Source organism: Trachypithecus francoisi, unplaced genomic scaffold (assembly GCF_009764315.1).
Source record: "Trachypithecus francoisi isolate TF-2019V2 unplaced genomic scaffold, Tfra_2.0 Lachesis_group4, whole genome shotgun sequence".
Classification (NCBI taxonomy): Eukaryota; Metazoa; Chordata; class Mammalia; order Primates; family Cercopithecidae; genus Trachypithecus; species Trachypithecus francoisi.
Genome location: NW_022681469.1, coordinates 85,801,197 through 85,815,180, shown reverse-complemented (window position 1 = coordinate 85,815,180; position 13,984 = coordinate 85,801,197).

The following is a 13,984-nucleotide window of genomic DNA, read 5'->3' as shown; positions in this document are numbered from 1 at the left end:
GGAGAGATTTGTTAAAGGATACAAAATTACAGCTAGATAAAGGGAATAAGTTCCAGTATTTTATACCACTGTAGGATGACTATAGCTAACAATGATATATTATGTACATTCAGAGAGCTCAAAAGAGGATATTAAATATTTCCTACACAAATAAATAAATGTTTGAGATGATGGATATGCTAATTACACTGATCCGATCACTATACATTATATGTGATCTGATCACTATACATTATATGTATCAAAACATCACTACGTATCCCATGAATATGTACAATTATTCTTGGTCAATTAAAAAATTATAACTAAAAAAAAAAAAAAAAACCCTTCTCTGACAGAGTCAGTAACGGAGACCTGAAAAGCAACAACAAATCTTCTTTTCATAATCACCGTGATACACCCATCTTTCACCTGGCCTGAAGGATTCGGTTAAATGTAACATGATAATAAACTATATTTATTACTTAAATTGTAATGGAAATATTAAACAATAAAATTCTCATCTCATAGTATGAGTAGAAAAAATTGATTCAATTGTTACTAATACAGCAATTGCCACAAGAAGATTCAAGACCATGAACAATATCACTGATGTTAAAAAGACATTATTGAAATTCAGAATAACCTAATGACTATCAATTTAATAGAGAAGTTGTTGGTGATGTTTCTTATGTCAAAACACAGCACAGAGGCAAGTGGTACTCATCTGGCAACAACCACATCAAATAAAAGATCACATCAGCAACTTCTGTATTGTAACAAGTAATTTTAAAATCATTACAATGATTTGATGGATTACTTGCATTCAAATGATAAAATGTATATCATTTGAGAAACAGACAGATCAATGGATGGAAGGAGAGATGAATAGATACTATTTTTGAGAATTAAAAAAATAAAAACACTTTTGATTCATAAATTCATTTATATTGTTATGTAGGCCAGGGGTCCCCAACCCTGGGGCCATGGATCGATATCGATCCATGGCCTATTAGGATCCAAGCTGAACAGCAGGAGTGAGCAGTGGGCAAGCAAGCGTTACTGCCTGAGCTTCACCTCCTGTCAGATCAGTGGTGGCATTAGATTCTCACAGCAGCACGAACCCTATTGTGAACTGCACATGGGAGGGATGTAGTTTGCACATTCCTTATGATAATCTAATGTCTGATGATCTGAGGCAGAATAGTTTCGTTCAGAAACTACACACTGCTCCCACCCTACCCCTCCTACCCCGCATCCATGGAAAAATTGTCTTCTACAAAAGCTGTTCCTGGTGCTAAAAAGGTTGGGGACCACTGATGTAGGCCATTGAATACTTCCGATTTTAGCCCTGGGTCATTGATCTATCAGTTTAATAATGCTTTTTTCAACCCTCTCTCTATATATATACATTTCCTTATCCATGGATTTAAATATACCTATATGCCTAGAACTTCCAAATTTACATCTCCAATCCAACCTTTTCTGAACTCAGCTGATAATTTGACTGGCGATTCCTACAGCTTTACTTAAATATCTCACAGGCATATTAAATTAAAGTCTTCCAAATGAAACTCATCTTACCTCCCAACATTAACCTACTCTACCACCTTTGTAACTTTCCCAGTGAATTTCACCAGTCAGTACCAAACTAGTTTCTCAAGTTAGAATCCCAGGAAAATCCTCAACCACTCGTTCTTCTAGATTGCCATTCCTATGAGTCCCATCCACTCTACTTATCAACCTAATATTTGTCAAATCCATTCCTTTTCATCACCTCCACTGGTGGAGGCCTTTTTTCAGACTTTCATCATTTCCTCCATAAATGATAGCTGTAGGCAGGAGTGGATCCAATTTTTGTGAGTCCTGAAGCTCCCACATTTAGTGAGATCTCACTAAGAAAAGGAATATAAAATTACAAGGCAAAACAGATATTTAGAAAGAAAACTAATGCCTGATCCATTTCCATATTGTTTCTTGTATTTTTGGCTGTATCCCCTTTGATCCTCTCTTAGTAGACAACAATTTTATAACATTTTTCTACCGAGAAGATATAAATATAACTCAATCTTTCTTCTAGAATGGCTAAAAAGGTTTTAAATTGATAGCTTAGAAATTTATTTTGGCTTCCTAATTTCTGTTGGTAATGTCACAACAGTAACTCCTTTACAGTGTCTTGCCCAGGTGGTGCCTATGAGAATTCTAGACCTCTGACCTTGCTGGTCGTGGTCCAGCTCATTCAGGTTTTCACAGGGCCAGGAGAATAGGTGGCTGGGGTCAAAATGCCCAGTAAGCATGGGCTGTAGTACCATCTCTTTGTGATCTTCCTTCTTGGAGTCAACACTGGTGAAGATGCTCATCTAGGCTATTCAGAGTATTGTCTGGTGGATATAGTGGCTATGGTGGATATGGTCCTGGTGGATATGGTGGGGTGGCCCCCATAGTGGGGCAGCAGTCTGTGGCTCTGCCATGTGACTGACTAGGTTCTTGCTCCCTATTTGAACTCATCAAGTTTGGGAAGGGACTTATGCACATGAGGGAACTGGTAGCTTCAGCTTAAGGACGTCAAGGTAAGTTAGCCTGTGGGGGCTGTAAGAGGATTCTCGGGATAGCGGTGTAAACCTGTATCCCAGCTGCTCATTTTTACAGGATATGTGTCCAGGTAAAGTTACTAAATCTCTCTGAACTATAGTTTTCTCATCTGTTCAAATAAGGATAAGTATAGCACCTGTTTCAGAGTTGTTGTGAGGATTAAAAGGATGTAATTTTCAAAATTATTTTCTACTGGTAAGCATTCAAGTAGTATCTTTAGTGACAGTGGTCATAGTCATAGTCATAATAGTTCTATCAGCAGCTGATGGAGATAAAGATAAAGTCTTCTTTATCTCTACTATCATTCTTCTTCTACAACGTCAATTGCATTTTTTTTACAAATAGGTAATCTCCCTTATTAGATCACCATTTTTTATATGATAGAAGTCCAGCATCCTCAAGTAAGCAAGGACATTCATGAGCTGGACTTAATCAACATTTCCTGTTCCCGCTCCCCTTTTATCCACATGTACTTAGCTACAGTGATGCTGTTTCACTTGCATTTCACCCATGGTCTTTCATGATTGTGCACTTTTGCAAGTTTTATACTCAGTGCCACATTCTCTTCCTCAAAGATTCGTTCACTTTCTTTGGAAGAATGTCTGGAACCACTGTGACCCAGCAGAGATTATGTTGACTCTTCTAGTGAGTCTCTTTTGCACTCCCTTAAGGCCTCCTGATACCCCTACTAAAGTTCTTCTTATTCTGTATTTTAAATGATCACTTCTTTTATTCTTTTATTGAACTGGTGAGTCCCTTGAAAGCCAGTCCTGGGTCCTATTTACTACTCTTCCCCTCAGGCAATCTCACATTTCATATCCAATCATTTTTGAATGAATAACTGACAGCTGCCAAAAATATTTCTTGGTTGCAATAAAATGTATTACTTGTTTCAGATATAAAAAGAAGAAACATAAACCATCTATATTGGGGAAAGCATAATAAATTTATGTCAGCATTATAAAAGAAGTATTTTTATTATTCTTTATAAACTTTGGCTGAACAAACTTATACTTCGTCCTGATGTCCTTTTTACCTCATTCCGCTTTCTTGATGCAACACCCAAACATTTCTAACTTTTCAGTTGATTCAATAACCAGTATGGCACACTGTAACTCACAGTGGCAATCACTGGGCCAGTTCAGGATCTGCATGCTAGTGAAGTGGAGAGTCATGGACAGCTGTCTTTGATTCTCTAAGGAATGCTGAAAAGTGGTAGGCAGAATAATGGTCCCCAAAAGATGTCCACATCCCAATCTTCAGAATCTGCGAATATGGCACGGTACATGGCAACAGGTAATTTATGTTGCGGATGGATTAAGGATGCAAATCATGTAATTTCAAAATAAAGAGATTTTCCTGGATTATCCAGGTGGACCTACTGTAATGCCAAGAATCCTTTAAAGTGAAAGAGGGAAGCAGAAGGGGAGCTCAGTGTCAGAGAGAGATTTGAAGATGCTACACTGCTGGCTTTGAAGATGGTGAAAGAGACCACAAACCAAGGAATGCAGTAGGCCTTTAGAAGTTGCAAATGACAAAGAATCAGATTTTTCCCTAGAACCTAAAAAAGAAACAGTGCCTTGTCAATACTTTGATTTTAACTCAATGACACCCATTTTGGACTTCTGACCAGAAATGCTACAAAATAATAAATCTGTATTATTTAAGCTATAAAGTTAATGGTAATTTGTTGCCGTAGCAATTGGAAACTATGATAGGGAGATATTAAAGTAGGATTTCCTGTTCATAACTGCTGCTCTAGGCAAGCAGACCACACACTGATGCTCTTTAAAATAAATATCATCTCACTTAATCCTTAAAATGTTCGGATAGTTTAATCCTCACTTACTGCATGTGGATTGCTAGAACCCAGTATATATATGTTCTTACCTTTGATTCTAATAAAAATTGGTGCGAGAGAGAGAAGGATTGTTTTTATTGCCTGGTTCACAGCTTTTTATTGATATCATTCTAACAGGGAAAAAAATGAAAAAGTAAAAGCATTTGTTGTAATGAGACCTACCTCACTGAAGATAGCTATCTCAATTTATTTTTCCAGGTGATTTAGTTAATTCTGGGTTTAAGTATTGGGAAGTTTGCAGTATAATGTGTATTCCCCCATTCTCAGGACAATTAAGGCACTTTCTTTTGTCTGTAGGTATAAGAAAATTATATAGATGGCTGTAAATGAGAGGATTAGAGTGCTCCTTTTAAGTGAAATTGTTTATGTTACGTCTGCTCCACATTTTCTGGTACATTCATTTCACAAGTTCAGCTTTAGCAGGAGCAATAACTGAACAGAACTGCTAATGAAGGCGCCCTTGCAAGCTGGGTCAGAGTCCTCCTTTTGCATTTGGATTGATATTCCAGTTTGAAGCTTCAGAAGAAAAGTGTACTGACAAACGCTAATGAATGTAAACTAGTTTATGTGTAAATTACTAAGTGTTTAGAGGGAAAAATTAAAGTTCTTTGTAAATATTTTACAGTATAAAAACTTTCTAGATTTCTTGTCCTGTTCATAGATCAGAATTTCTAGAGTCATAAAAAGGTCGCCAGCCAAATGAAAGTTTGGCATGTTCTTAATGAGATTTTTCCTATTCCAGGACCTTCATTTTCACTCTTGTAACTGAGTTAGTTCTAACTATTAGAGATCCTATTGCTATCCATACATATGGAAGAAATTAATTGATCTATTCAATGATCTTTTGAGTACAGCTTTTGCTTTGGTGTAATGGAAGATTGGTATAAAGTTTGTATATTATCAGAGCCTAAGGAATGTTCCAGAATTGCAGTTATGTAAAATAATGTTCCCAGGCTGGGCATGGTGGCTCATGCCTGTAATCCCAGCACTTTGGGAGGCCTAGGTGGGTGGATCACTTGAGGCCAAGAAGGCTAAGGAGCAAGAATCATTTGAACCCGGGAGGTGGAGATTGCCGTGAACCAAGATCGCACCACTGCACTCCAGCCTGGGCAACAGAGTGAGACTCTGCCTCAATAAATAAATAAGTTAATCAATTAATTAGCATCCCCTTAAAGGCATTATTCACCCTACTCTCCAAGTAGATTTACATAATCGAAAAAGTAAATTTTAAATGGGAAGGTAGAAATAATTGTTTTTGCCCATGCAAAGCTTTAAAAAATTGATGATTTGCAATTCCATGACATGAACAGTTGTCAGAGGGCCATAACTCTCAGGACCCACCTGAGCTTACCTGTGGCTGTGGAAAGTTCCCTACTCACTGACCACTTCTCTGCCTGAGAACACTCTCCTACAAGGAAGCAAGCAGGCCAAGGCATGCCTAGGCTCAACCCAGAAGTGCAGCAGAGTAGTATCCCCTGGCTCAACTCCCAACCAACTGGAGATGGGAATCCATTGAGAAATGTCGCAGTCTCCCTCTTCTTTTAGGTCTGACAATTCAAAGGTATGATCCACCCAGTGCGACTGAGCCCAAATTGTCCACATTAGTAACCCACTCGTTAATGTACCCTTTATTAGTTTGTTTCCCCTCTCTGTCTCACTTTTCTCTATTTCTTACATCAGCTTCCTAATTTTATCTTCCAAATAAATTAGCAATTCTCAAGACTTTGTCTCAGGCTCTACTTTTGAGGGAACACAAAGACAGTATAAATGTCTGGTCTAAGCTTTTTGTTCTTTTAGAGACCTAAATATCAAAGGTTAAAGGAAAAGTTGCAAATCAAATGCCTCAAGAGGCCAGAAGTGTAACATAAGGAGTGAAATCCACTGGGTAAAGCTGCATAAGCGGGCACTGGATGACGGTGAGGACTGTACTGCAATTGGAGAATGCATACTTTGCTTATAGCTGGCCATAGCTACTCAGGATAAGCAAATTGTTGCTATATGAAAAAGTTAGATCGCTATTGCCATTTATCCTATTATTCAAGTGAAGTGACAAATTAATATTTTTATATGACATCTCTTAATGTTAAAATGCTGTGACAAATAGACAAAAATACCTCTGTAAATTTCATTTAAACCATGAAATCTAAGTTCTCATCGCCTTGTATTTGAAAATATTTTTCCTTGGAAAATGTCAGATCTAAAGTCAGGAGTTGAACTATGTGTTTTCCTGACAATGGTAAGACTCACTACTGTCTTAACCAGCTCCAATTTGTTTGCAAAATTGGACCATATTCAGAATCACAATTGCCATGACTTGTTTCAACTGAAATACTGAAATTAAATGTGCTGAAACACGAATGTACCAAAGTATGTATCTCTTGAATCCTTTAATAAATTTATGGCATGTTTATTGAATGCCTGTGAGCTATACAAGCATCCATGAATAAAACAGCCAAAGTCCACTGACCTCATGTGGATTTATCCTAACTGGTATGACTATTGAGCCGTTTCTGTCAACCATTTAAAATGGCATTATCTAATCTAAGAATTATAATTTTTAACTTTCACGACCTATACTATACTTGGGAAGCTTACATGCAAATATTTTTATCCCAGAAGCAATGGCTTTCATGTTATATTTTTTATTAGGTTTGCAGTGTTTATTTCATCCTTTGCTCTTTCCTTATTTTACTCAGGTTTTCTAATCAATTTAATTGACTCTTATTTTACTCAGGGCTTTTACCACTACTCCCACATAATAAAATGAAAGGGATAAAAAGTCAATGTGGTAGGTGATTTATTTACATTGTATAATGTTGCTATTTTTTATTATTGGAGCTAATGATAATCTTCTCATGATCACACAGCTCAAAGTAGGAAGTGAATACAGCCCTGACTCCCTCGAATACTTTTCACTACCCCGCATGAATGCCTCTCAAGTTAGGGTAGGTAACAATATGCCAGAAGGGAAAGTTAGTTTATTCTAGAATCTAAGATTTACCTAACATTTGGGAAAAAAAATAATTTTACGCAAAAACTAACACAAATCCATACACGTGTAAGACGGAAAAAATAAAGTAAAACAAATTAAAGTAAAACTTCATGTTTATAGTAGGTCACTTAAATTATTCCCCCAAGCTCCCTAGTTTATACAGTCAGAACTTTGGAAGGCACTTTGGGAAACCTCTGACCTACACTCAAATCTCTACCAACAACTGGGATGTCATTTGTAAGTCACAGACCAGTAACCTACTTGTATTTCTACTTGGATGTTCCAGAGGCATCACAGACTCAACATCTTCAAAATGGGACTCAACCACATTCTCACATGACAATTTGCTTTCCTCTTTGTCTTTGATTTTCTACCTTAGCAGAAGCATGACGCACTCCTTTATATCTAGTCATCAAGTCTTTTCCATTCAATTTATTTTACCCCTTTTCATTCATCTTCTACTTCTATTCCTACTGCTATTGTCTAATTTTTAGTCCTGATCTTTCATTTGAACTTTTTAAAAAATTACATAACCTCCTTGCAGTAATTTCTGCTTTCAGTTGATTCTACCACATGACACAATAAATTTTTTCTGAAAAATATTTTCATGCCATTTACCTGTTCAAAACCTTCTACTGGTTCCCATAAGCTACTATAAAATCTAAACATATTAACCCAGTGAATGAGGCCTTTAATGATCACCTCTATGGCTTCCTATACAGTTGGATCTCCTACTACCCCAACCTTCTAATATTCTGTAATCAAACTATTCTCTAATATAATTCTCAAGAGAGTTCATCTTACAAGACACTTCTGTCTTTGCTAGTTAACCATACTGATCACCATGCAAATGCCCATTTCTCTTTTACTGATCAGCTTAATGATCATACTGAAGCCCTTTCCCAATCTGGAATCTATTTTCACCTTGTAAACTCTCTGCTTTATTGAAGTACTGCAATAATTTATGTAGATAGCTAATTCTTAAATAGACGAACTTTCTCAAGGGTAACAACAGATCCTTGTTCATCTTTACATTCCCAGGATTTATAATATTAGGTACACACACAAGCACACCAGTCTTCTCCTCAAAAGAATCCCCCTTGTTTCCATTGTCAATTCCCTATTTATTCATCTCAGCTATTAATATTCCAATATCTTCTTATTGTCCCCTAAATCTGAGGAGTCTTTAAGCAGCTGCAATTTCCCCCTTGTTTCTTCCTCTGAATTAAATGTGGATGGAAACTCATGTTGATAAGTTAATAAGATAAAGTTCTGTCCTTCTAGAGTTTGAAGCTATGATCACCAAAGTGTGATTTTAAATGATTCAGGCCAAAATTATACCATGGGAAGCTAAAGATAGCATAGTAGAAATTATTATACTATTAACAATAAGTCGGTCTCTCAGGCCACTGAAATAGCGGGAATTCTTCTGAAATAAAGACGAAAAGAGAAGAGATCTTGTAAGTGCAATAGGTTCCAGGATCCAGTTTTACAGCCTCAACCACAGAGTGATTCTAGAACAGAGTCCAGACTACCAGCAGTTGTATTTAGAATGGACCTTCCCAAAGAAGGTGCAGAACACTCTAAATCAAATACAGCTGCCCTGTCTTCCACTGGCCAAGATAGTTAACATTAGGTCATATTTTTAAAAAAACAAATCTCAGTGGTAACACGAACAAAAAGGAAAAGTCTATCTCTCACTCACATTATAATCTCTCATGAATTGGATGATATGATGCTATTAAATTAAGCATAAGGCCTCTGAAGTCACTACAGAAAGAAAGGACAGTGGGGATAAACACAGAGATCCTTTACAAACAGGCATGTAAGTTGCTTGCATCGTATCTGCTCACATTCTATTAGCAGAACAAGTCACACCAGACCCCATCCACATGGCCCTAACCTAACTGCAAGGAATTGAAAAATCTAGACTTTCTGTGTGCCAAAATTAAAGAAATTAAAAAAGAATTTGGTTAGTATGGCATTGTAGCCATCACAGTAACCTTCTGTGTATCATACTTTTAGTTGTTCAAAGACAATGCCCCCTCTTTTGTAATCCACTTATCCCATATTTAAACATGTATACAGGTGAAATTCGGGATTAAATATCTTGAAAACACTATATGGGGGGAGGGGGGAGGGATAGCATTAGGAGATATACCTAATGTAAATGACGAGTTAATGAGTGCAGCACACCAACATGGCACATGTGTACATATGTAACAAACCTGCATGTTGTGCACATGTACCCTAGAAGTTAAAGTATTATAATAATAATAATAATAATAAATATATATATCTTGAAAACACTGTATCACTGAGAGAGGAAAAAAGAAAAATTTATTTTTAGTCAAAATATCAACGATGAGCAACATATTTGTTCCTCTTTTTTAAGAAGGTAGTTAGAAAGCAGAAAAGCACAAGGCTAAAATTACAGGGAATGGGACAGTATTATACCATATTAGCAATTAGACTTCTGGAGAGTTACTTAAGAACACTAAAGTTCAGTTTCTTCATTTATAAAGTGAAAACAAATTAGATTTTTCCACCAAGGTTAATTCTGTTAGAATTATCACGTGCATATTAAATGCTTATAACAGTATCTGCTACAGAGAAAGTGCTCAAAAACAGGGACTATTATGCACAGTATTATGACCATTGTTACTGTTGCTATCATGGTTATTATTATGTACATCAACTGGACAAACAAAATCCTGTTATGTCTCAAAGAATGAGAACTCCATTTCAAACAATCTAGAACAAAACTTCCCATATATTATGTGGCAGTTTTTTAATGGCAAAGTTCAAAGTTAACATTTTGAAATGAAAAACTGAAAATATGTATGTCTCAAATCCTTTTATGGCTTCTCTGTACTATGAGAAGATACTTAGAATTATCTGCATATTCATTCACCTACCTTCTTCTCCAGCCTTTTCTCTTACTACTCCTTCCCCTCACTTTCTGGTCTTCAGCCATATAGATGTTCATTTAGTCCCTAAAATATACCTCCATAGAGGGCTTCTTTGTATAGCCTATTTGCTTTGATAACAAGGGAGGAAAAAAGTATCTTGCAGGCAGAGCAAGTAGCCTGTACTTTCTGATAGCTAAAACAGCCCTTTCTAATAAAAGCTTTCCCTGGGCTTGCTGTTGTTCAACTAACTATGAGAGGTGCCACCAGTGTAACTGCAGCTGTTGGAATTACACAATCACCAGTGTAACTGCAGCTGTTGGAGTCACCATTTAGCAGAAACTTAGGAGCCCAGATTTTCACTGGTGTTAAATCTCTTCTGATGCTGCTGGGACGAGCCTGGAGTCTCATATGGTCACCATGTCTGCTGATATTACTACACCAGCAGCCACAAACTGGCAGCAGGAAAAGCAAAGTCTCAATGCCTTCTTTTTTGCTTTGAGCCTCCTGAGAGTACCTCCTATTAGTAAAGAAGCAAGGTGGCAAAGTTTTCTAAGAAATGTAATTTGCAGGTTTCTAACCCTGGAGGTACAAAAGACAACACGTGTGTAGTGATAACCAACAGAAAACCTGCAAAAAATCCTACTATATATTCTCATAGTATTATATATCTCAACTTCAAAAAAATTCTGCTATATATTCTCATAGTATTGTATATCCCAACTTCATGGCATCTAGCACTTTTCCAACTCACTTGTGTATTTTTTAAATTAATCTCTCTCTCAGAGAAAAATAATCTTCATAAAGATAGTGAAAACTGTCTTATATTTACATTTTATTTTACTCAATAATTAGCATAAAACCTGGTTCACAGAGGGCATGCAACAAAATTAAGGAAACGAATAAATGATATGACAATTAATTTTAAGGTATCACAAATCGTTTGATAAAAGAATTACTAACATTCTACCAATACACACTGAAGAATTACTATTTTTTATTCATTACTGAATAAAGTGAATTTTTTATTTTTCACACATTTGTGAATTAGCTTCAAAGTTCTTATAGGATAATGTGTCTTTAACCGTTTGTATTAGTATACCACACTTTGAATGAGTTAGGAAAGGACAAGAGTATTAGAAACACATACCAGCAACATCTTATCAAAATCATAGTCCAGAGTTCAGTTAGGTGAGTGCTAGTGAAGAATGGACCACACATTGGTAGAAAACGTTGTTGGATAATAGCTGACCTAGAAGACCCTTCTAGCACAACTCAGAGCTCTCCAAGGACTTTCAAGGCTTCTGCCCTCATATTTTCTTTTCTACCGTCTTCTATCCTTACTATGTTAGAAAATGCATGTCTTTTAATGTGCACTTGTTCCCTAGAGAACTTGTTAATGCATTCAAAGCTTGTTTCACTGTATCCAGTCATAAAACAAATTTGTGACTTATCATGGATTGGTGTAAGGAATAATGGATAAAATAGGAGTTTAAAGCACTTAGCATCTATAAAGAGCTGCAGATGGGCTAAATAATACTTTCAAAATGTTTATACATATTTGCAACTTTTTCTGTGCTCTCTAGAAACTACGTGCCATGAACTCTATTTGCACATCCATGAAGAATTAGTTGGGTTTTGGCTTGTAATATTTTGGATTACCTTAACAGATATAGTTCTAAATACCTGGCATTTCTTTTAACGTTGTTATAGCATAGACATGTTTTTTTTCTCTTGTTCTCAATCTGTGGTGACTACCTTTTAGAGGCTTTTTTAGAACAAGACAAGTTTTGTCTAACACTCATTTCTTCACACACATACACAGGCCACCTCACACAATTTGGCAAAGTAAACTTAATTGAGAAATGGAAGAGATTGCAGTCATGTATAACATATTTTAATTATAAGGTATTAAAATTTATATTAATGAATGGAATTTAAAAGTATTACTGATACATGTTCATTTGATTGTCACTTTATATCTTCTGTCTTTTTATAGAGTAAGAAAATACATTGGCTAAAAGAGATGTTCTCTTTTGTTCATGCACTAAAAGGGCAGTGGTGACCCTTTGATCAAAATGGTTTGTTGCTTAATAAATGCATAAATGAAGTTTCTAAATAATCCTTCGATTTCAAATTACTTCTTTTTGCTGCCAAATACATACTATTAACATTTTAGAACAATAACATGTATAAATTTAAGAACAAACTTAGTTCTTTTTATGTTATTCTGAATGTTAGTTATTCTCCTAGTTTATCAATGTTCTTAAATTTAAAACTCCTGTCAACTTAAGAGAAATGAAAATAAAATTTAAAAATGGAAAAGAATAACATCAAATCTATACTTCTTTCTAGACCTCAGTCTTCTACTGGTTTCTAGTGAAAATATTTTTTGCAAAGCATAATAGCATCTAATTTTGTAGCTATAGTGAAGTTCCTGGGAATTTGTTTTACTTTAGAATAATGCTGGAATTTTATTTTTCAAATTTGAAAATACTGTAAATATATTAACATTTTAAAGCATATAACTTCATTTTAATTTTTTAAATTGTTATTTTTCTAAGTCTTGAAGGATGTGTATTTCAAACACTGAATAGCATGCTCACTCTCAGTATCTTAATCTGAACAAAAGTATTATTTATATTCTATTATATGTTTAATTTCTATCATAATTCTAATTTGCACATTTTTGAATCAAAAAATATTTAGAGCTGGAAGAAGTCATTACTAAGCACCTTTTAAAATTATGCCTGTATCAACTTAAGTCCTTGGCCACATTCTTAGAGTTAGCTAACGGTAAAGCTAGAAAAACAGTACCCAGTACCCAGTACTCCAGAACTACTCCTATCTCCAGAAATAGCTCAAATTGGCAAAGAAAAAGAAGAAGAAGAAAAAAAAAAAAAAACCCTGAGACTTTTAAAACAAAAGACGTATAGTCAAATCTGAGTGAGAGAATGGTTATTTCCAAAATATTTGGTTTTAGAGAACAGTATGAATAATTTTAGAGGCAATTTACATAATTATGTTTTACTAGGCAAATATTAGAATTACTTTGCTTCCCCTGAATAAACAATGTCTGATGATAATGAGGATAATTGAGGAGTGGGGTTGACAGTAGTTGGCAATTTTTTAAGATAATTTTAATATATGTCTTAGGTAAAATGCAAAACCCCAAATCATTTTAGTTAATTGAAAGCTATAATTGAAATAACTGAAAAATAGCAGTAACAACAGAAGAAAACGTAATCATATGAGAACACATAGACATATGATGGGGAACAGCACACACTACAGTCTGTCGGGGGTGAGCAGGGGAAGGGAGAGGATCAGGCAAAGAAGCTAATGGATGCTGGATGATGGGTTGGAACCTAGGTGATGGGATGATCTGTGCAGCAAACCACCATGGCACATGTTTACCTATGTCACAAACCTGCCCATTCTGCACATGTACCCCGGAGCTTAAAATAAAAGTTGGAGGAAAAAAAAAAAAAACATTAAAAGAAAAATAGACTACCCCTCTCTATATATACTTATTAGAAAATAGGACATCTGAACAATACATTTTGTGCTGGATTAGCTAAGTAGCCTAGTGGGGCCTTTCATGAGCAATATTACACTTTAACCTAAAAAGTTAATATGATACTTGGATAT